Source organism: Geotrypetes seraphini, chromosome 13 (genome assembly GCF_902459505.1).
Source record: "Geotrypetes seraphini chromosome 13, aGeoSer1.1, whole genome shotgun sequence".
Classification (NCBI taxonomy): domain Eukaryota; kingdom Metazoa; phylum Chordata; class Amphibia; order Gymnophiona; family Dermophiidae; genus Geotrypetes; species Geotrypetes seraphini.
In genome coordinates this window covers 23,467,785-23,489,573 of record NC_047096.1, presented here as the reverse complement: position 1 = coordinate 23,489,573, position 21,789 = coordinate 23,467,785, and the positions used below count along the sequence as shown (strand labels likewise).

Sequence of the window (21,789 nt, the reverse complement as noted above, 5' to 3'; positions counted from 1 at the left end):
ACACACCTGACAGACATGTTCAAATGTGTGACATACTGAATACTACAATTCACAGCTGAATAAAGGGAGAAAAACTAAATATCATTTCATTGCTGCCAACAATGATACAAGGGAAATACAGACCCAATGGTGGTGACTGCCAGGAAGGGAGGGAGGGAGGGAGGTATGGGCCATAGTCCTGCAACATTTCCAGTTGGGGGAAGTAGCAGTAAAAAGAGCTAGTTATGAAGATTTCAAGTACCTGACTTCTAGCTCCATGACCTATTCCATAGCCTAACTGGTTGTTAAGGAAAGCACAAGCTTGCTGCATATATTTTGGTAACATCCCTCCCTACTCTTGGGAGACACGGCATTTCGTCTTGACATGCATAGAAGTTGTTGCATCCTCATGGATGTGCAGGATACCCAAAGTTCTTGCCCCAATCCCTACGGCGGGCTCCATCTCATGCAGTGTTCAAGGCCCAGTTAAAAGATCACCTCTTTGAGAGTGCTTTTGACTAACTCCTCTCACCTCGGGCTCTGCATCCCCAACCCTATATGTCATATCTGTCTGTCCAAGTTAGATTGTAGGCTCTTCTGAGCAGGGACTGTCTATAAATGTCAAAATGTACAGCGCTGCATACAACTTTCAGCAGTATATATGTGATTAGTAGTAGTATCGTGCTCATGAGCTCGACTCCAGTACAGAAGGAAGGGAAGCTATGTGTGTCTGGTGAATCCCGTATCTTCAATCACCTGTTATAGTAACCATGTTGCCGTCTCTAAAGACTAGGCGATTCACCAATCATTCTGATAGGATTTCTCAGCTAAGGGTTGTCTTCAAACAAAAGAAAAATAACCATAACCCACCAAATGGACAGCAACTATTTTTAATGAGTTAGAACTCTCCCTCCTTTTTTATTAATAGGAAGACAACCGTAAAATAATATAATAGGCCCTAGGGAGTTTGGAAATGAACTCTTGAAATGACCCTGTAGAATAGACTCTTAAACTTGTCATTATGGGAGACCATATCTTTTTGTCTACCAGACAGAAAAAGCAGCTGTTTATGTCTGTCAAGGCTGCTGGGACTATGCACAAGTGGCCATTTATCTGAAAAGGAAGGGTCTTCCAAATGAGACCTGTTCTTGACTCATGGAACAGAGTAGTCCAAAGAAAAGTGAGGTGAATATTCTAACCTAATCTAGTATTTCCGAGTCGCACTATGCCTAAACAAGTTCAAGGCGACTTACAATATAAGGAATTACAGAATGTACATGCTACATTATAGCAGTTTCAATGGAGTAATAAGGAAGAGAGAATGGGTGGTTCTACGAATGTACTGGTATAGCACTCGAGTATAGGATTTAGTGACATTTGGTATTTTGAGCTAGTTGTCTACGGTGTATATGCTTTCAAAGAAGAGAGTTTTTAATTTGGGGGGGGAATCTGTTATAGAATGTTTCCATCCTGATGTCAGTTGGGAGGTTGTTCCAGGTCTTGGTGCCAAAATAAGTGGCGAGCAAGTCAAATATGCATATTTAACCCCTTTGAGAGATGGGAGGAGCAGTTGAAGCGATTTCAGTTTTCTGGTTGATATAAACCAGGAACTGACGAATATGTTTATGAGCAGTTCAGTGGGGTTTTTCGTATAAGATTAGGAACATTATGCATGATAGCTTTAAAGTGATACAAGTTTTGATAGGTAGTCAGTGTAAGTTCTTATAATAAGGTGAGACAGAGTCAAATTTTTTTAGTTTGAATATTAGTGTTATAAATCATCTGTAGTTCTTTCAGGAGAGCAAAGTTAAGACCTTTATATAGGGAGTTTCAATAATACAACTGGGACAGTATAAGCATTAGCATTAGTAAAGTGAAGTGGACTCTTGGGAAAAAAAAGGTCTGATAAGTCTTAGATTTCTCATATTGTAGAAGGTTTTCTTTCTTAGGTTGGATACTTGAGATTTGTACAATAGTGAGGAGTTGAGTATGACTCTGAGAACTTTGGACATTTTGTTGATATTCAGTGTGGATCCTGGAGGTTAAAGTTACAGTGAGAGGAACCATGTGTATGGGGTTATGAAACCATAAACTAAAACTTGGACAAAATCAAAGTTCTGAGTTTGTTAAATGCAGCCCAGATTTGTATTTTGTCTATTCCATTTGATATCTTCATTGAGTCACAATTAACTGGGATGAGTAGAAGAATGTCATCTGCATATGAAAATATGCATTCATTGTTGTTGAATTTGATATGGCCTAGTGAGCTCGAGAAAAGGTTATAGAGGATCGGTGATAACGGTTATCCTTGTGGTACGCCACAGAATGCTTGCCAGTTTTGTGAAAAAACACTTCATCTTTGTAGACAAGATATTGTATTTTTTTTGTAGGAAGTCTTTGAATCAGTTCAGGAAGGCTCCTACAATGCCTATTTCATTGAGTTTGGCTAGTAATAGTTGGCGGTCGTCACCAAGTTGAAGGCAGCGGATAAATCAAATTGAATGAAGATCGCCTGGCAGCTGACGCTCAAGTATTGCTTGAGTTTGGTGGTTAACCTCAACAAGACCTCTATGCTGTGATTTGAGAAGAATCCAAACTGAGTGAGCTCGAGGCAAAAGAGTTCTTCAATGTAGGTGGAAAGTTGTTTGCTAATGTGCATTTCAAGAAGTTTGGTTAGTATTGGGATTCCAGCTATGGGTCTATAATTTGAGGGGTTAGAGAGGTCTCTATGTTCTTGGCTTTGGGGATTGGTGAGAGCAATTTGCCTCATTTGGGATGGAAGTTGGCCACAGTGAAGAAGATTATTTATTTTTTAAAAAATTTATAGCCCACCTATCCTGCAATTCTAGGTGGGTAACAAAATAACACACAATTACATGATTGTTTAAGAGTTTTGTCAGCCATTCTCTGGTGTGGTCAGGGGCTTCTGCAAGTAAATGGTTAGGGCATCGGTCAAGAATACTGCTGCAAGTGGACAGTTTTATCAAGAGAGTAACAGTGGTTTGTTTGGGATAATATTCCTCCTCAGAACCACTTCCTCTGTAAGGGGGATCCCACAAGTGCTCAAAATAAAACCAGAGAGGGCTCTCAAGGCTGTGCCATTCCATAAGTCATCTGCTTCTTAGTACTGAGGATAAACTCTTTAGGGCATAGGTGTCAAACTCAAGGCCCGCGGGGCAAATCCAGCCCGCCTGGTCGGTTTATGCGGCCCGCGGTCCAATGCCCCCAGTTTTACCTTATGGCCAGCTCCCTCCTCCTCACAGCCATAATGTGCACGGAGCCTCGTGTAGTGGCTCCTCGCGCATCCCACACCTCATCCAGAAGCATCCCCTCTGACGTTGCGACGTCAGAGAGAAGGCTTCTGGTTCAGGTGCAGGACGCACGAGGAGCCGCTGCACGTGGCTCCATGCACACTATGGCTGTGAGGAGGAGGGAGTCGGCCACAAGGGGGCATTGGGCCGCGGCCGCATAAAACAGCCAGGTTGGAGTCAGCCAAAAGGTTAGACACCCGCCGGAGGGAGGCACAGCATGGAAGGAGGGAGACAACAAAGGTAGGAAATGATTTTATTTTCAAGTTAGTGTTTGAATTGTGTCAATTTTGAGCATTTTAATCTGCTGTCTATCTTTTGCACTGCTCAGGAAGAAATACATTTGTTTCTTTTTCTCTGGGGGTTGTACTGCATGCAGAATCTTGAATCTTAGGGTGTTTTTTAAAAAATATATTAGTACTTTTAGTTTTTGGTCCCGTATTTGCATAGGGATTATCTGTGTTCTGGTAGGAATGAATGTTGAGAAGAATGCAGTGTGTTTTTTGTAGTTTAATTTTGTGGTTAACCATTACCATTATGTGTTAATAAGATTATATTGTGTGTATATATGAAAAATGGAAAAAATGGTGTTATAATTAGCATTATTATGGGGGCGAGGTCTGGGACGGAGATTGGGCGGGGTCTGGCCCTCGACTTACCCTGTGTTTTGTATTTCAGCCCCTTAATGTGATTGAGTTTGACACCCCTGCTTTAGGGTATCAGAGTTGAGTACTGATACAGTCAAAAGAATGGCATACGACGAGGACTCGGCACAATAAGTATTAATGCCAAGATGAACTGCACATCGGATGAGGCAGTAATTAAGGAGTTTGCTGACATCCCGAGAGGGCTGACCTCCTTGATTTTCCATGCTCAGTGCTCCTGACTTGATGAGCAACTGTCTCTATTACGCACCTACACAAATCCTCGCTGAAAGCTAGAGTTGAAAATATAACTGGATTGGATTCTTTCCTCAGAGTGTTTTGAGTGGGGCTGATAATGCCTGTGCATCACAGGGAATCAGTGTGAATGAACATTCGTCTTCAACCCCTTTACCCTCTCTGTACCATCATCAGGCACTTAGAGCCCTGTGCTCAGATTAAGCTTTGCTCACTGGGCACGCTGTAGATTTCTATACTGAAGGAGTTGTGGGGCTCATTTAAAAAACAAAAAAAAAGTCCAAAATGTGACAAAAAGAAGCAGATAGATATTTTTTTTCCCTCACCAAACCCTTCCAATTTGCTATTTTCGAAACCCATGGTCTAGAAGGATTTCTATGGTGGTTATCGGCAGTGGATCTAAATCTCAAGGGGATATGTTAGAGGTGGGGTTGGTAGTGTAGGCTTATGATTTAGACATTTTTCTGCAATAATCGAACATTTTAAAACACGTCCAGGGCACAATTTAGACATTTGGGGCTAGACTTGTTTCAACAATGAAAAAGTATCAAAAAAGGTGCCCAAACTGACCAGAATACCACTGGAGGGATGAAGCCCACACTCCCCCAGTGGTCACTGACCCCCCTCCCACCTCCCAAAGATAGGAATGAAACAGTACATACCTGCCTGTACAATAGTTTCTCATGTTATGGCCAGTCTTAGTAGAGTAGTAAGCAGGATCCTATAGTAGCCTAGTGGGTAGTGTACTTACCCATAAAGATGGAGATTCAGGTCCATACCCCATTCTAACCTACTACACTTACGGTGGAATAAGTGAACAGGAGGAAGTAAATTAAAAGCTAAAGGCCAAAGAACATAAGAAATGCCTTCACCGGATCAGACCCCAGGTCCATCTTGTCCGGTGATCCGCACACGCGGAGGCCAAGCTAGGTGATCCCTAATGGACACCTTGTTCACCCGTATCCCTCAATGTGATTTGCAAGAAGGTGTGCATCCAATTTGCCCATGAATCCCAGAATGGTGGTCTCTGCCACAACCTCCTCCTGTGTGAAGCAGAACTTCCTGACATTAGTCCTGAGTCTGCCGCCCCTTAGTTTTAGTCCATGACCTCTTGTTCGAGTCACTAGTATGCCTTTAATTTGTACCTTGTAGATGATGGTGGTGGTGGGGGGAGTGTCACCAGGCCCCGGTGGTGGTGGGGGGTGTTATCGGGCCCTGGGCACATCCCACCCTTGCTGCGCCAGTGGCCCCCAAGTATAGCATGAGAGGAGAAGGTGAAAAGCATTTTGGCACGCTTATATCTAAGGGCTCTTTTTACTAAGCTGTGGAAACCACTAGTATGGGCATACTGCAGCTTAAAAAGGTTTACCACAGGACACGCTGAGGCATCCTGCAGAAATTCTGCAATCTACGTGCAGAAACTGCAAACTAAAAAATAATTTTTATTTTTATACAGAGGAAGGCATGTCTTGAGGCAGAGAACAGGCATTTCTGTGCCAATCAGTTAGCGCATCTGCATTACCACATGCTGATTAGTGCATGAACCTTTACCACTTTCAAAATAGGTGTTGGTAAGTACTCATGCGTTAACGTCAATGTTAACTCATCAGAAAACAAAAACAAGGAAAGAAGAAAAAACCCCTTCAAATATATACAAATCTATAGAACAGGAATAGAGGGAGACCAATTGTATTGCAACAAACTACAGATCGACAGTATGTTGAGTTTGACAATATTTTCATGTGTATTGCAAACTCCTTTTTGTATGTAATAGAATTGAGCAATCGTTTTATGCATTTTATTGGTTTTAGAAAAATTTGCCATCATTGATTTTTATTTTGTCTCAAATTCACTCACCTCTGTAGTTGGTTGAAATTTAATTGGTCTCCCCCCAACTCCTGCTCTTTAGCTAAAAACAGCCTTAGCGCATAAAGATTTACATAAGGGTGTGCTACGACCACATTTTAGCGCAGCTTAGTAAATTAAGCCCCAAGAAAAATAGCCAAGTGAAGCTCTGGAGGAGGAGAGGGAATGCAGAATGAAATTACCGTATTTTCGCGGATATAACGCGCGCGTTATACGTGTTTTTACGTACCGCGCATACCCCTCGCGCGTTATATGCCTGAGCGCGGTATACAAAAGTTTTAAAACATAGTTCCCACCCCGCCCGACGCCCGATTCACCCCCCCAGCAGGACCGCTCGCACCCCCACCCCGAACGACCGCTCGCACGCGCTCCCACCCGCACCCGCATCCACGATCGGAGCAAGAGGGAGCCCAAGCCCTCTTGCCCGGCCGACTCCCCGACGTCCGATACATCCCCCCCCCCCCCGGCAGGACCACTCGCACCCCCACCCCGAAGGACCGCCGACTTCCCGACAATATCGGGCCAGAAGGGAGCCCAAACCCTCCTGGCCACGGCGACCCCCTAACCCCACCCCGCACTACATTACGGGCAGGAGGGATCCCAGGCCCTCCTGCCCTCGACGCAAACCCCCCTCCCCCCCAACGACCGCCCCCCCAAGAACCTCCGACCGCCCCCCAGCCGACCCGCGATCCTCCTGGCGACCCCCACGACCCCCCACCCCCCTTCCCCGTACCTTTGGTAGTTGGCCGGACAGACGGGAGCCAAACCCGCCTGTCCGGCAGGCAGCCAACGAAGGAATGAGGCCGGATTGGCCCATCCGTCCTAAAGCTCCGCCTACTGGTGGGGCCTAAGGCGCGTGGGCCAATCAGAATAGGCCCTGGAGCCTTAGGTCCCACCTGGGGGCGCGGCCTGAGGCACATGGGCCCAACCCGACCATGTGCCTCAGGCCGCGCCCCCAGGTGGGACCTAAGGCTCCAGGGCCTATTCTGATTGGCCCACGCGCCTTAGGCCCCACCAGTAGGCGGAGCTTTAGGATGGATGGGCCAATCCGGCCTCATTCCTTCGTTGGCTGCCTGCCGGACAGGCGGGTTTGGCTCCCGTCTGTCCGACCAACTATCAAAGGTACGGGGAAGGGGGGTGGGGGGGGTCGTGGGGGTCGCCAGGGGGATCGCGGGTCGGCTGGGGGGGCGGGCGGAGGTTCTTGGGGGGGGCGGTCGTTGGGGGGGAGGGGGGTTTGCGTCGAGGGCAGGAGGGCCTGGGATCCCTCCTGCCCGTAATGTAGTGCGGGGTGGGGTTAGGGGGTCACCGTGGCCAGGAGGGTTTGGGCTCCCTTCTGGCCCAACTACCAAAGGTACGGGGTGGGGGGGTCGTGGGGGTCGCCAGGGGGGTCGCGGGTCGGCTGGGGGGGCGGTCGGAGGTTCTTGGGGGGGCGGTCGTTGGGGGGAGGGGGTTTGCGTCGAGGGCAGGAGGGCCTGGGATCCCTCCTGCCCGTAATGTAGTGCGGGGTGGGGTTAGGGGGTCGCCGTGGCCAGGAGGATTTGGGCTCCCTCCTGGCCCGATATTGTTGGGGAGTCGGCGGTCCTTCGGGGGGAGGGATGTATCGGACGTCGGGGGGGGGGGGGCATCAGGCTTTCAGGATGGGGACAGACCTTCAAGGGGGGACAGTGCACGGAAGTCAGGGGGGGTAAACGGAGAGTCGGGACAGCGCACAGAAAGTCAGGGCGGGCGAAAGGAGCGTCGGGCAGCATGCGCGGTATACCCGTGAGCGCGGTATACCAAAGTTTTTGTACATATCATCGTGATTTCTGCGCGCTATACCCGTGTGCGCGTTTTACACGGGTGCGCGTTATATCCGCGAAAATACGGTACTGCTGAGAAAAATCATATCTATTAAATCCAACAGGAAAGAAACTAGAGAATGCCCACTTGGCTGCAAGACCATGGGAACTTCTCTGTATACTTAAAGGGAGCTTCTCGTTTTTAAAAGAAAGCTCTGTAATCCCGTTTAGTGAAGACACTATAGTTGGTAATTATCATTAAGGTGACTGGTGATTTACCTTGTCATCCAAACAACAGAAATGAGAGAGAAATCCTAGCATAGAAACTTCAGGCTTGATATTTAAAAGAAGTTACTGGGCAGGAGAAGCTCCTGTCTGGTTAAATTGTGTCGCTAAGGTTATTCGAGATTTTTTAACGTCATATAACTGGATAGTGAACATAAGAAATGCCGCTGCTGGGTCAGACCAGTGGTCCATCATGTCCAGCAGTCCGCTCATGCGGCGTCCCTTTTTGTCAAAGACCAGCACCCTGAGACTAGCCCTACCAGCGTACGTCCTTGTTCAGTAGGAACTTGTCTAACTTTGTCTTGAATCCCTAGAGAGTGTTTTCCCCTATGACAGCCTCCAGGAGAGGTTCCAGTTTTCCACCACTCTCTGGGTGAAGAAGAACTTCCTTACGTTTCTACAGAATCTATCCCCTTTCAACTTTAAAGAGTGCCCTCTCGTTCTCCCTACCTTGGAGAGGGTGAACCACCTGTCCTTATTTACTAAGTCTATCCCCTTCAGTGCTACTTAAAATTCATGAGACCACTGTCCTAGGGGTAGCCAATAAACCCTAGGCACACAAGGGGTGTGTGTGTGTCAAGAAAGATAGCCCCCAAAAGGAAGCAGGAATCAGAGAGAAAGCAGGAGTGGTTGAATCCACCGGGTAAACGTGCTACTCTTAAATACTTGCTAATTGGAGGAAAATGTTCATGCCATCACAAAACCTTCCTAGAAACAGAGTCCTTGCTCCACCCCCCCAAAAAAAAAGCAAACAGGTAATGGAGTATCACAATCCTCACTAATAGAGATAGGAAGACACCCAAATAACTTAAATGGAGACAACGTACCTTAAACAAAATGTGACAACTGCTCAATTTAAAAAAAAGTTAAGTGAAAAAGGATTGATGCTGAAGACAAACATTTCGAACACCCTCCCAAACTTTCAGAATGTGACCTACAGAAATTACCCTCCCCTTCCAGAGGCAAAACTGTTCCAACAAATTTCTAGCTTCAGTTCCCACCACAATTTAAAATTATGACTACAGGCTTTTCCGTTAAAATTCAAATTTGTAACCAACGGACTTTCCCACCAAAATCTCCTGCCTTCCTGATGAAACTGCCCATCGGTTTTGAAAAGCCACTATATAAAGACAAACTGCAGATCTTACAGCAAACCCTGAAGAAAGCCACAGCATGATGGCTGAAACTTCAGTTCCACTTAACTCAACAACAATTATGCTGCCTAGGAGAACATATGTTCTAAGTTTTCAATAACAGGAAAGTACTCATATTTGCCTATTTTCCTTTATAGGATAGGCTCCAAATAAGTGCTCCTGTAAAACCTGTTTTGGCATAGTAATCTATAACACGCACATGTTAACAACCAATGATCAGACAGATGGTATAGTGGACCAGCCATTTGTCTCACTCATCAAGTAAGTCTGATTGTGGGAAAAAACATCTGCATAGTGACCCATCTTTTCAGAATCCAACAGGGGGATCACTAGACCATATTCCCACATTAGCAAGCTACGATGGCATGATAAATTCAAACTGCCTTTTGTGCTACAACTCCAAATAAGTCAGATTTATTTACAATAGATTTGATTTACTTAAGTCCAGATCCACAGCCAAAATTATAATGAACTAGTCTTTAAGCCCATTACATTAACAGGTGCTAGAATAGATGTGTGTGTGTCTCTCTCTCTCTCTCTCTCTCTCTCTCTCCTTGGCTGCTTTCTGTCTGTCTTTCTTTCTTTCTGTCTCTTTTTCCTCCGCTGTCCACCACCACCCCTTGCCAGCTCCCCCTGTCCAGCAGTAGCCCTTTTCCCTTTTATGTCCCCCATGTCCAGCAGCACCTCTTCTGTGCTCCCCCTGTCCCTCTTCCCTGCTCCCCAGTCCATCAGCACCTCTTCCATGCTCCCCCTGTCCCTCTTCCCTGCTCCCCAGTCCATAAGCACCTCTTTTGTGCTTCCCCTGTCCCTCTTCCCTTCCCCCCGGTCCATCAGCACCTCTTCCGTGCTCCCCATGTCCCTCTTCCCTGCTCCCCGGTCCTTCAGCACCCCTTATCTGCTCCCCCTGTCCAGAATGTTCGTTTGAAGCCTCTTTCCTGTTCCCCTATCCATCAACACCTCTTCCGTGCTCCCCGTCCCTCTTCCCTGCTCCCTGGCCCATCAGCACCTCTTTCGTGCTCCCCCTGTCCCTTTTTCCTGTTCCCCCGTCCATCAGCACCTCTTCTGTGCTCCCCCTGTCCCTCTTCCCTGCTCCCTGGCCTATCAGCGCCCCTTACCTGCTCCCCCTGTCCAGCATGTTCGTTTGCAGCCTGGCGAGGATAGCGGCCAGCTGTAGTGAACCTCGCAGGCCGCTATGCACCTCAGTAGCAAGTTCCTTCTGACGCGATTGTGTACGTCAGAGGAAACGTGCTACTGAGTTGCTGAGCGGCCTGCAAAGTTTGTTACAGGCGGCCGCTATTCTCACCAGGCTCCTTTGAAAAGCGGCGTCGGCAGCAGTACTGGGCGGCGATGATGCGGCTCTGGCGCCGCTGGGAGAGAGCTTGCCTGCAGCTTCCTCCAGCAGCAGCGGTTGGTGAGTGAGAGCGGGAGGAGGGGAGTGGCCAGAGTGTTCCCTGCCGCCGGGTTCTAAAATGGGACACAGCCATGGATCACACACCACGGTGGCAGGGAACACGAAACCCTTAGGGTTTTATTATATAGGATGCTCTCCAATACTTGCTCCGAGGATAGACATTTTCAAGGTAAAGCAATATTACTTCTCAGTTACTATGCTTGGGAATTACAAATTGAATTTAAAAGTATTTTGGAAGGCAAGCTACTCTTTCTGAGATTAGGAAATGAACTATACCAGCTTAAAAATGCAGGTTTCCATTCCAGCACGCGTAGTTACAGTGAATGGCTGAAGTCCCTGCTTTGGCAAGTCTCCCTAAGACATTAAGGGCTCCTTTTACTAAGGTGCGCTAGCGTTTTTAGCGCACGCAGGCTATTACCGCACGCTACGCGGCTAGAACCTAACGCCAGCTCAATGCTGACATTAGTGTCTAGCGTGCGCGGCGATGTAGCGCATGCTATTCCGTGCATTAATGCCCTAACACAGCTTCGTAAAAGGAGCCCTAAGTCACAGACATCTTGGAGATTCTGTCCAACTAAGTATCTCTGTTAAGGAAGACCAGTTACTCCATAATTATAAAGTCAAAACCAGAGAAGAAGCATCCAGGTTACTCTATATCAGTGGTCTCCAACTCAAACCCTTTGCAGGGCCACATTTTGGATTTGCAGGTACTGGAGGGCCTCAGAAAAAATAGTTAATGTCTCATGAGGTAAAACTCTTTATAGTTTATAAATCTTTCCTTTTGGCTGTCTTAATAATAATATTGTCATTTATAGCTAAAGAGACATATGATCAAGAAACGGTTTTATTTTACTTTTGTGATTATGATAAACATACCAAGGGCCTCAAAATAGCACCTGGCAGGCCGCGAGTTTGAGACCACTGAGTTAAGGGGAACGGTTAATCTGTTGGCTGGGTTGGAGGGCAGAGGGGAGAAGAGGACAATCAAGCCATTGTGACATCACTGATGAGGTTGGCTCTTATTGGTGGAATGAGGCATTATGACATCACAATCTTGGCTCTGCTTCCCAAAGACAAACAGGATGTCATGGATACAGTTAAGGAGTGGTCTCAAACTCAAACCCTTTGCAGGGCCACATTTTGGATTTGTAGGTACTTGGATAGCCTCAGAAAAAATAGTTAAATGTCTTATTAAAGAAATGACAATTTTGCAGGTGGTAAAACTCTTTATAGTTTATAAATCTTTCCTTTTGGCTAAGTCTTAATAATAATATTGTAATTTATAGCTAAAGAGACATATGATCAAGAAACTGTTTTATTTTACTTTTGTGGATTATGATAAAACATACCGAGGGCCTCAAAATAGTACCTGACGGGCCGCGAGCTTCAGACCACTGTTCTATATGAACCTCCCTACAACAGTTGTTCCTGAACTGTAGGATGCAACTCCAAATGGAGTCACATAATCCACATTGGGATTGCAAGGACATTCACATAATAATAATAATATAAAAAAAAAGGATGCAGGTGAGTTTGGTACCATGTGACCAGCTAACATATACAGCAAGCCTACACTCTCTTTTCAGTCACATAGAGAACGACATGGTGACAGAATTTGTCACAGTCTCCATCCCCATGGATAACCTTAGGAAACCATCCTCCAGTCATTATGTAAGGAGAGAGGGAAGAATCGGAGTATGAATGGGCACAACCACTGACCCTCAAGCCTTGCATTGAAAAATGCTGGTGTAGGTGGTCTGAGAGACTAAGATAGACACTAAAGAATGACATGGGATGGTTTCCCGCAGTTATCCGGGGGGACGGAGATGGTGACAAATTCTGTCATCGTGTTATTCTCTATGAGTAGAGCTCAAAGCTGGGTGGCAGCTGTTCTGTTGAAGTTTGTCCCCCCCCCCCCCCACCCCGAGTGCCTGCCACAGATATAATCACAACTCACTGTTGCCACTCCTCCTCGCTGCAATTTCTGGGGCCAATACAGAACGCATCTATGAGCTTAGTCGCAGGGTTATCGAAAGGCTGTTCATGCTGAGTGATATAAAGAGAAATTGTGTGTCAGTGTTAGCTCATGCAGAAGACACAGAAGCAGGTTTTATTAAAATGCATGCTAACGAGTTGATTAAAGTTTTCAAACTAAATAGCCCAAAAAATAAAAAAATATCAAAAAGATAACCTATTGGATCTTTTCACAACCAAAAGTAGGCAATGAAGCAATAGCAGAATGAATAATAAAATTGTGTAGCGTGAGAGTCCTCAGTATTCACAACTCACAAATGGGGACAACCCCTAAACTGGGGTCTCTATTAGTAATTCTGCCATCACTTCATAGCCTACTTTTTGTGGTGAAAAAATCCAATAGTTTAATGAGTTAATTAAGGCATTCTGTGCAATGCAGATAGTATGCCACCCATTTCAATGCATGCATAACACAAGAATTTTCTCGCCAGGTCTAGGACTGCATGGAATGTTTTGAGGAGAGGATTTCTTATCAGTCCTTTACATCCAAGTGCCGTTTTTGTCTTATTTTCAAGTGGAAGGAAGCCCATGCAAGTTTGAAAGGCAGATGGTAAGTAACAGATGTGCATGTGTCTGAATAAAATCAAAACTACGAGTAAAAGCGCACATCAGAGCCTGCGCTATGCCTTAACATGAGCCTCTCATATGCAAACAATTTTTGTAAGGCTTGTATTTAGACGCACAAGCACACATTGGCACTTGTTGTAACACTTTTGGCTCTTGTGTGAAAATGCGCACAAGAAGCCTCGTGCAAATGTGCCCGACATACTCCTCCCCCACATTCCCACGCATAAAACCTGTGTATAATTAACTTACTGTACTCAGCGATATTACACTTGTGGTAAAAGCCACATGCTCAGACATTCGCGCACGGCTCTATCGCGAGCCTTTCTGTATCAGCCCCTCTGTTTTTAGCTCAAATCTGTTCCCCGTCCTCTCACAGCTCTTACTGCAGACTGCAAGCCCAGACCTACTCCCAAATGTTTACCACAGCTATCCTCTTGCATTGGTCAACTTTATTTGATATACCTCCCATCAATACAATAAAGAGGTTTAGAAAATGAATCAAAACTTTCCCTCCATCTCTTTCTTACCTCCTGCACCCCTCCCATCCTCACGTTTACCACCTCTGGCTCTCTCAGATATATTCTCAGTCACCCCATCCTTACACTATATCTGGCTCTCTCATACCTATCTGCCGTGTTTCCACAAGCTCCCTTGCAACCCCCTCCCTAGCTCTTGCGTTCCGGAACTTCCCCACCATAATCTTTCACAAAGAAGCCTCTCCCTCAAACACAGATTTCATGCATCCCATACCCTATTTCTATAAATCTAATCCTGGCCATCTCACATCTGCTGCAAAGTAAATGAACCTTTGTGAGACTAATATTGCCACACAGCCCCAGTGTGCACTGCTGACTTCAGGGAAATGGAGAGGACATAGCCTTCACCTGGAAATACTCTCCTCTCTCCTTTCTAAGCGTTCTCATTCTTTTCCTCCCTACATATCAATCACAGAAGTCAAGCAGCAGTAGCCTTGGGCTGTTTCCAATCATGCCACCCGCCTCTTCTCTCCCTCCAGGCAACAGACAACAGTCCCTCAGAGGCAAGAAGAGAGTTGCAACTTGCAAGTGACACAGCAGGGCAGACAAGACAAGTCTTCCTGTTCTAACCCCTCCCATTCAGTCCTTTATCGTACCTCAATAACCCCTCTCATCATGCTTTCTCTCGTACCTCAACTTCCCCCCCTCCACACACATACAAGTCTAGAAAGGGGCTACGGCTGAGAAACTGAGGGGGCCCAATTCTCAAAACCTACTGCTAGCATTAAGGTCAGCTACTGCCAGAATAACACACATATTCATCTGCGCAAAATACTCAGAGGGCTTTAATGCAGGAAACAACATGCAAGACAAGAGATGGCCGCAAATTGTATTTAAATGTAGTCAAACGGATGACAATGAGATCATTGGCTATGCCCTCCCACGCTCACAACAGCACACAAACAAACCCTGCTCCTACTGCTAGAAACCTACCGTCAGCTCAGAGCTGGAGTGGAGGGGGGGGAGGCGGTTTGAAGAGGGGATTTATTTTATTATTATTTTCCATTTAAAACCTGCCCGTTTTGATTTCTTTAGGAAGCTTAAGAGAGCTCGTACAAGTACATAAGCGCCGGTACTGGAGAAAGAAACGTGCGCAAATTCGAGCAAACCCAAAAGTGAACACCACACATTGGAGCCCATTTTCTGCACTTAAATATAAGCCTTCCAAGTAAAAACAAAAAAAAAAAAAGAAAAGAAAAGCTTATATTTAAAGGCACAGAAGAGCGGCACAGATATGTGCTTTGCTGAAAGATTTGCGTGGCACATACGCACAAGAGCTGTGCATACCGCAATACTCTTCTGCTCATGTGTCAAGCACGTCTCCTCCCCACTACCCTTGCTTTTATTTATTTATGTCCTATTTATTCAATTTTCTATCTATACCATTCTCCCCAGGGAGCTCAGAACGGTTTACATGAATTTATTCAGGTACTCAAGCATTTTACCCTGTCTGTCCCAGCGGGCTCACAATCTATCTAATGTACCTGGGGCAATGGGGGGATTAAGCGACTTGCCCAGGGTCACAGGGAACAGTGTGGGTTTGAGGCTATAGCTTTAACCACTGCGCCACTCTCTTTACAGTCTGCATATTATTTGAATACAGTTTCCACAAGGGCAAGTTTTCACCACTGTTCCAATAGCTACGAGGTGTACCCTGTTGGATTTAGGGAAGGAGCTCTGAACTTCTACCCCTAAGCGTTCTTTGCTCTGCAGTGTCTGCTCCACTCACACACCCCTCCCCCCTCCTCTTCCTGAATGACAGGAGCAGATTAGAAAGCAAAATGGCTCCTCTTTGCTCCGTCTGCTCTAGGCTCACCCCTCCTTTCCCACTCTCGAAATTCTGTTGGGGAAGAGACAGGCTGCAACAGGAAGAAGAGGGCTGTCTTTTGGGACACTGTCCAATAGAAACGTACTTATTTTTTTTTTAAATTTATTCTGTGTCATCTAGATTAGATTTTGAAGAGATCACAATCAGCCATATAGTAGTGGCAAGAGCCTAATGAACCACGCCCTCAGTGTCATCACCAATTCAAAGCAAGCCGCACACTGATTGAGAAGCACCTCCCCATGCAACCTCTGCCTCAGCTTTATGTTTTCGACACCCCCGACCCTCCCAAACAGCTATTCATTGTGACCTCCTTTCAAGTCCTTAGAAACAAGTACATACAAGAGGCCACGCCAACAACCTTAGGGTATCTCAAGAGAGGAAGGACTTATTCCCTTAGTCCACCTCCCTAAAATTCAGAAAATATGCCAAACCACCAAATGTTTCGTTCACTTATAACAAAAGAAAAAAGTAGCCCGTCAGTCTCCAAATCTAAAACACATGTGCCTGGCGCTGAAACATGAAGCCTGAAGAGCAAACATTTCCTCAGGCTAGTTCTCTGAACTTGGTGCTGTAAATGAGGGTCTGCTACAGAAGAGAGAAGCCTGCCAGCTGCTGTGCCCCCTGTACGCACGGTTAGTGGTAAACAAGCACATTAATGTGGAACAATCCCTCCGAGAGGAAGAAACTTGTTAGCCAAGGGTCCCTGGGGAGGCACCTGCAGCATAGCCTGGGGGACCCTCTCCCATGGCAGCCCCGGAGCATTCTGCCTCTTTTTAGAACTGTTTTTCTTTCTTTCCACATCTTCTCCCAGAGGTGCAGTGAATGGGCGTTTGTTGGCCTGTCGCTTGCCCTGCCTTGGGTAAAGAGGTGAGAGCAAGCAGCCACACACACATTTTATTATTTATTTAGTTTTTAAAGCCACATAGCCAGCCGAAAGCCTAGTTTGAAATGCTCCCTTGGAAGTTTAAAATTACGAGAGTTCTTGGTTATCTTCACCGACTCAACATATAAGTTATAAGTAATATTACGTTATATTTGTATACCACTTTCTTTAGATAGCAGCTAATTGTATGTAGCATTAAAAATGAAACGCTGAACACCTTTAATAACATTTGAGGCTTAGCGCCTATGCTTCCTTCCCACAGAGTCTACCAGCAGACAGGCCTGTAGTAGATGCCATAGACTAGGTTAAAAGCAGAGCACCTGGAATCATGTTCCAGAACTACAGAGAAATTTTTGGTTTAATGCCTTTCAGATGGCTGTACTCTCTTGGATAAGGTTCATGAAGCTGAAGTGCCTCTTAGACCCCGTTTCTGGGCCCTTTTAGTAAGACCAAGCTCCCTGACAGGGCCCAACAGACCTCAGAGCCCCGTTGACCTGAGAAAGCCCCTGGTGCAGAGAAGAATAAAAAATATACCATATCTACTCAAAGATAAGATTTCTGGGCCAAAAATGGGGGTCTCATTTTATATTCGGGTCATCACCCCCCCTCCCCCCCTTCCCTCCCCTCCCCCCTCCCCCAACTTGTTACAGGCTTCCGCTTGGCCTGTTGTATGGCCTAGTAGGGTAGGCCAAGACAGGAAGGATCCCTCACATCTCCTGTCCCAAACAACTCTGCCAATTTATTTTAACCTCACTCTTTTCTCCCCCGTGTACCTTTTTGAATCCCTGGTTGTTCAGCAGTGTCCCAAGCAGGAGCGAGCTTTCCACGCTCCTGCCCTGCACTGAGCCCCGCCTTGAATGGCTGCTGCCAAGTCCCGCGAGAACATGGGGCAGCCATTCAGCGAGCAGCTCAGAGCCGGGCAGGAGCGCGAAAGCTCACTCATGCCCGATACACTAGGCCACAAGAACTCGAGGCAGCCATTCAGAGAGGGGCTCAGCGCAGGGCAGGAGTATGGAAAGCTCACTCCTGCCCAGTACACTACTAGACCACAAGGGATTAAAAAATGTGCTTAGGGGGAGGTAAAAAAAAAAAAAAAATTGACAGAATCAGACGAGACAGGAGGGATTTCTCCTGTTCCGGCCCACCAGGTCATATGGCAGGCCCAGTGGAGGCCTGCAGGGCATCAGGAGAGATGGGGGATAGGGCAGGGAGGAGGGCTGGGTGCAAAGCCTGGCAGGGCAGGGAATAAGAGGGGCTGAGTGCAGAGCCTGACCCAGGAGGGGGGGGCAAGACACAGATCCTGGCAGGGCACAAGATTATTAACCCCTTCCCCCCAAAAAAAAAAAAAAAAAAATTTATATTCACGTCAACCTTTTTTCCTGCTTTTTGGGGGGAAAAGGGTACTTCATCTTATACTCGGATCAACTTATATAGCACAGTTACTTACCGTAACAGGTGTTATCCAGGGACAGCAGGCATATATTCTCACATGTGGGTGACGTCATCTACGGAGCCCCGGCGCGGACAGCTTTTCAAGCAAACTTGCTAGAAGTTTCAAGTTTGCACACTGCACCACGCATGTGCGTGCCTTCTGCCCACTAGAGGGCGCATCCCACCTCGTGGTCCTCAGTTCCATAACTAGCTTAGAAGCCATCCCCGGGGAGGTGGGCGGGTTGTGAGAATATATGCCTGCTGTCCCTGGATAACACCTGTTACGGTAAGTAACTGTGCTTTATCCCAGGACAAGCAGGCATGATATTCTCACATGTGGGTGACCTCCAAGCCAAACCAAAAAGGGCAGGTGGGAGGATGGCAATTTTAAGAAAACAGATTTTGTAAAACTGACTGGCCAAACCGGCCGTCACTCCTGGACAGAGTGTCCAGACAGTAGTGAGAGGTGAATGTATGAACCGAAGACCAAGTGGCAGCCTTACATATGTCTTCCATCGGGGTGGAACGGAGGAAGGCTATCGAAGCTGCCATTGCTCGGACCTTGTGCCCCGTGACTCGACCCGGGGGAGGAAGGCCAGCCTGAGTATAGCAAAGGGAGATGCACGCCGCCAACCAGTTAGACAGAGTGCGCTTGGAAACTGGGTGCCCTAATCGATTGGGATCGAAGGACAAGAATAATTGCGGGACCTTCCGATGGGACTTGGTGCGTTGAAGGTAAAATGCCAACGCCCTCTTACAGTCAAGCGTGTGAAGCGCCGTCTCGCCAGGATGGGAGTGGGGCTTAGGGAAGAACACAGGAAGGACAATGGACTGATTGAGGTGGAAATCAGAAACAACCTTCGGGACAAACTTAGGATGGGTGCGGAGGACCACCTTGTCATGATGGAATACGGTGAAGGGTGGGTCCGCAACCAAGGCTTGTAGTTCCCCAATCCGCCTAGCGGAGGTGAGGGCAATCAGAAACACCACCTTCCAAGTCAGAAATTTCAAGAGGGACTTGTTGAGTGGCTCAAAGGGTGGTTTCATCAGTTGAGCTAAAACCACATTCAAATTCCATACGACTGGGGGAGGTTTGAGCGGGGGACAAACCCTGAGTAATCCTTTCATGAAGCGTGTCACCAAGGGATGGAGAGACAGAGGGCGTCCATCCAGGTGTTGGTGGAAGGCGGAAATCGCACTAAGATGGACACGCACCGAAGTGGTTTTCAGGCCAGAGCGCGACAAATGGAATAAGTAGTCCAGAACCGAGGGTACCGGGGCCGATACCGGGTCCAGGAGGAAAGAAGAGCACCAGGTGGAAAACCTGGTCCATTTCTGCGAATAGCAAAGCCTCGTCGAGATCTTGCGGGAGGCTTCCAGCACTTCCCTCACTGATTGAGACAGGTCCGGAGGGGTCAGGGAACAAGAAACCAAGCTGTCAGGTGCAATGACTGCAGATTGGGATGTAACATGGATCCTTGATTCTGAGATAGCAGAGAAGGACCGACAGGCAGAAGAAGGGGTTCCCTGGCGCTGAGTTGGAGCAGTAGGGAGAACCAGTTCTGACGCGGCCACCGAGGAGCTATGAGAATCCTCGTGGCCGTGGACGATCTGAGGTGTACCAACGTTCGCATGATCAGAGGGAAAGGAGGGAATGCATAGAGGAACTTCCCGTCCCAATCGAGAAGGAAGGCATCCGCCTCCAGACGATCCCGCGAGTACATCCGAGAACAATATAGTGGTAGTTTGTGTGCCTCCGGAGAGGCGAACAGATCTACCTGTGGCGTTCCCCAGCGAGCGAAGACCTCGTGCAGAACTGCTGAGTGTAGAGTCCACTCGTGGGGTTGCAGGAGTCGACTGAGTTTGTCCGCCAGACAATTCAGTTCCCCCTGGATGTAGACCGCCCGGAGGAAGATGTTCCGGGAGGCCGCCCACTCCCAGAGGCGAAGGGCCTCGGAGCAGAGGGGCCACGACCCCGTTCCCCCCTGTTTGTTCACATAGTACATTGCTACTTGGTTGTCCGTGCGGACGAGGACCACCTGGTCCTGTACTACGTGAACGAAGGCTCGAAGTGCTAGGAAGATGGCCCGAAGCTCTAGCACGTTGATGTGACAGCGACGGTCCTCCGCCGACCACAGGCCCTGTGTGCGAAGACCGTCGAGGTGGGCTCCCCACGCGTAGTCCGAGGAGTCCGTGGTCAGAACCTTGCGAAATGGGGGAGTGCGAAACATTAGTCCCGTGGACAGATTTGAAGAGTCTGTCCACCAACTTAGCGATTTCCGCAAAAGCGGAGTCACCGAAATGAGGCGCGACTCCGGATCGCACTCCTGGCGCCATTGTGATGCGAGTGTATACTGAGGGATCCTCAGATGCAGCCTCGCAAATGGCGTGACGTGTACCGTCGAGGCCATATGGCCGAGCAGCATCATCATGCGCTTGGCCGACACCCTTGGTAGTTGAGAGACCTGGCGGCTCATCCGTACCAAGACTTCCAACCGTTGGGTCGGAAGGTAGGAGCGCAGGCGCACCGTGTCCAGCACCGCACCTATGAATTGAAGAGACTGAGCCGGCCTCAACTGAGACTTTGGAAAGTTTATCTCGAATCCGAGGGTTTGCAGGAAGGCAATAGACTGTCGGGTCGCTGAGATAACCTCCTCCCTGGTCGGGGCTTTGATGAGCCAGTCGTCCAGGTAAGGGAACACGTGGAGCCCGCGAGACCTCAGGGCTGCCGCCACTACTACCATGCACTTCGTGAATACTCGTGGGGACTCGGCCAGGCCGAAGGGCAGGGCTCTGTACTGGAGGTGTAGGTCTCCCACCTGGAATCGTAAGAATTTTCGGCAGGTGGGGTGCACCGGGACATGGGTATATGCTTCCTTCAAGTCGAGGGAGCACATCCAGTCCCCTTCCTCCAAGAGAGGATACAAGACCGGGAGAGATAGCATTCGAAATTTCTCCCTGGCCAGGCATTTGTTGAGCTTCCTGAGGTCGAGTATGGGGCGCATGTCCCCGGTCTTTTTTGGGACCAAAAAGTAACGGGAGTAAAATCCCGTCCCCCACTGGTCCTTGGGGACCGGCTCGACCGCCCGAAGCTTCAGGAGAGCTTTGGCTTCGGTCAGAAGGGTCGGTAGTTGCGACCGGTTGCACCAGGCTAAACTTGGGGGACTGTCCGGTGGTGAGGACACAAAATTGAGCGAGTAGCCTTCGGAGACGATCCGGAGCACCCAAGCGTCTGAGGTAATCGCGGTCCATGCCTTCCGGAAGGACCGAAGACGCCCCCCGATAGGAAGGGGTTCTGGTGAAGGTGCGGAGGGGAACCCGCCCCGTCCGCTCAGCCCGTCAAAAGGAAGGCGCGGGCTTAGAAGGGCCCTGCGCCGGGGCTTGGGTTTGTCCCCCTCTGCCTCGTTGAGACGAACGTCTCGGAGGCGGTCTTGAGAAGGACGGGGTCGACTTCTGGGGGTACCGGCGCGGCGGAGGCCGGAAAGGTTTCTGTGGCGGGGGCCTAGGTTTGGGGCGGACCAGGGATGCTAAAGAGCGTTCCTGTTCCGACAACCGTTTGGTCGCCGCCTCCAAAGACTCGTCAAATAACTCGGACCCCACACAGGGCAGGTCTGCAAGACGTTCCTGCAGGTTTGGGTCCATGTCGAGGGTGCGAAGCCAGGCCAAGCGGCGCATGGCCACTGCGAGGGCCGACACCCTCGAAACCAGCTCAAAGGTGTCGTACACTGAATGGAAAAGGTACAACCGCAATTGAGACAGGTTGGACATAAACTTATCGAATCCTGCTCTTTTGGAGTCCGGTAACGAGTTCCGATATTGAGGAAGGTCCT

General features: G+C 48.1%; 1 protein-coding gene across 7 annotated transcripts in view; it reads right to left on the bottom strand.

The window, feature by feature from the left end:
- The window catches only part of BCL9L (BCL9 like), a 237,925-nt gene that overhangs the window by 159,687 nt on the left and 56,449 nt on the right, over positions 1–21,789 (bottom strand). For 6 of the 7 annotated variants that reach the window (XM_033918002.1, XM_033917999.1, XM_033918000.1 and 3 more), the window contains exon 2: positions 12,638–12,726. The exons of the other annotated variant lie outside the window; for it this stretch is intronic. The gene's annotated coding sequence lies outside the window, so the exon portion shown is untranslated. The remainder of the gene's footprint in view (positions 1–12,637; positions 12,727–21,789) is intronic. 7 annotated transcript variants of the gene reach the window in all.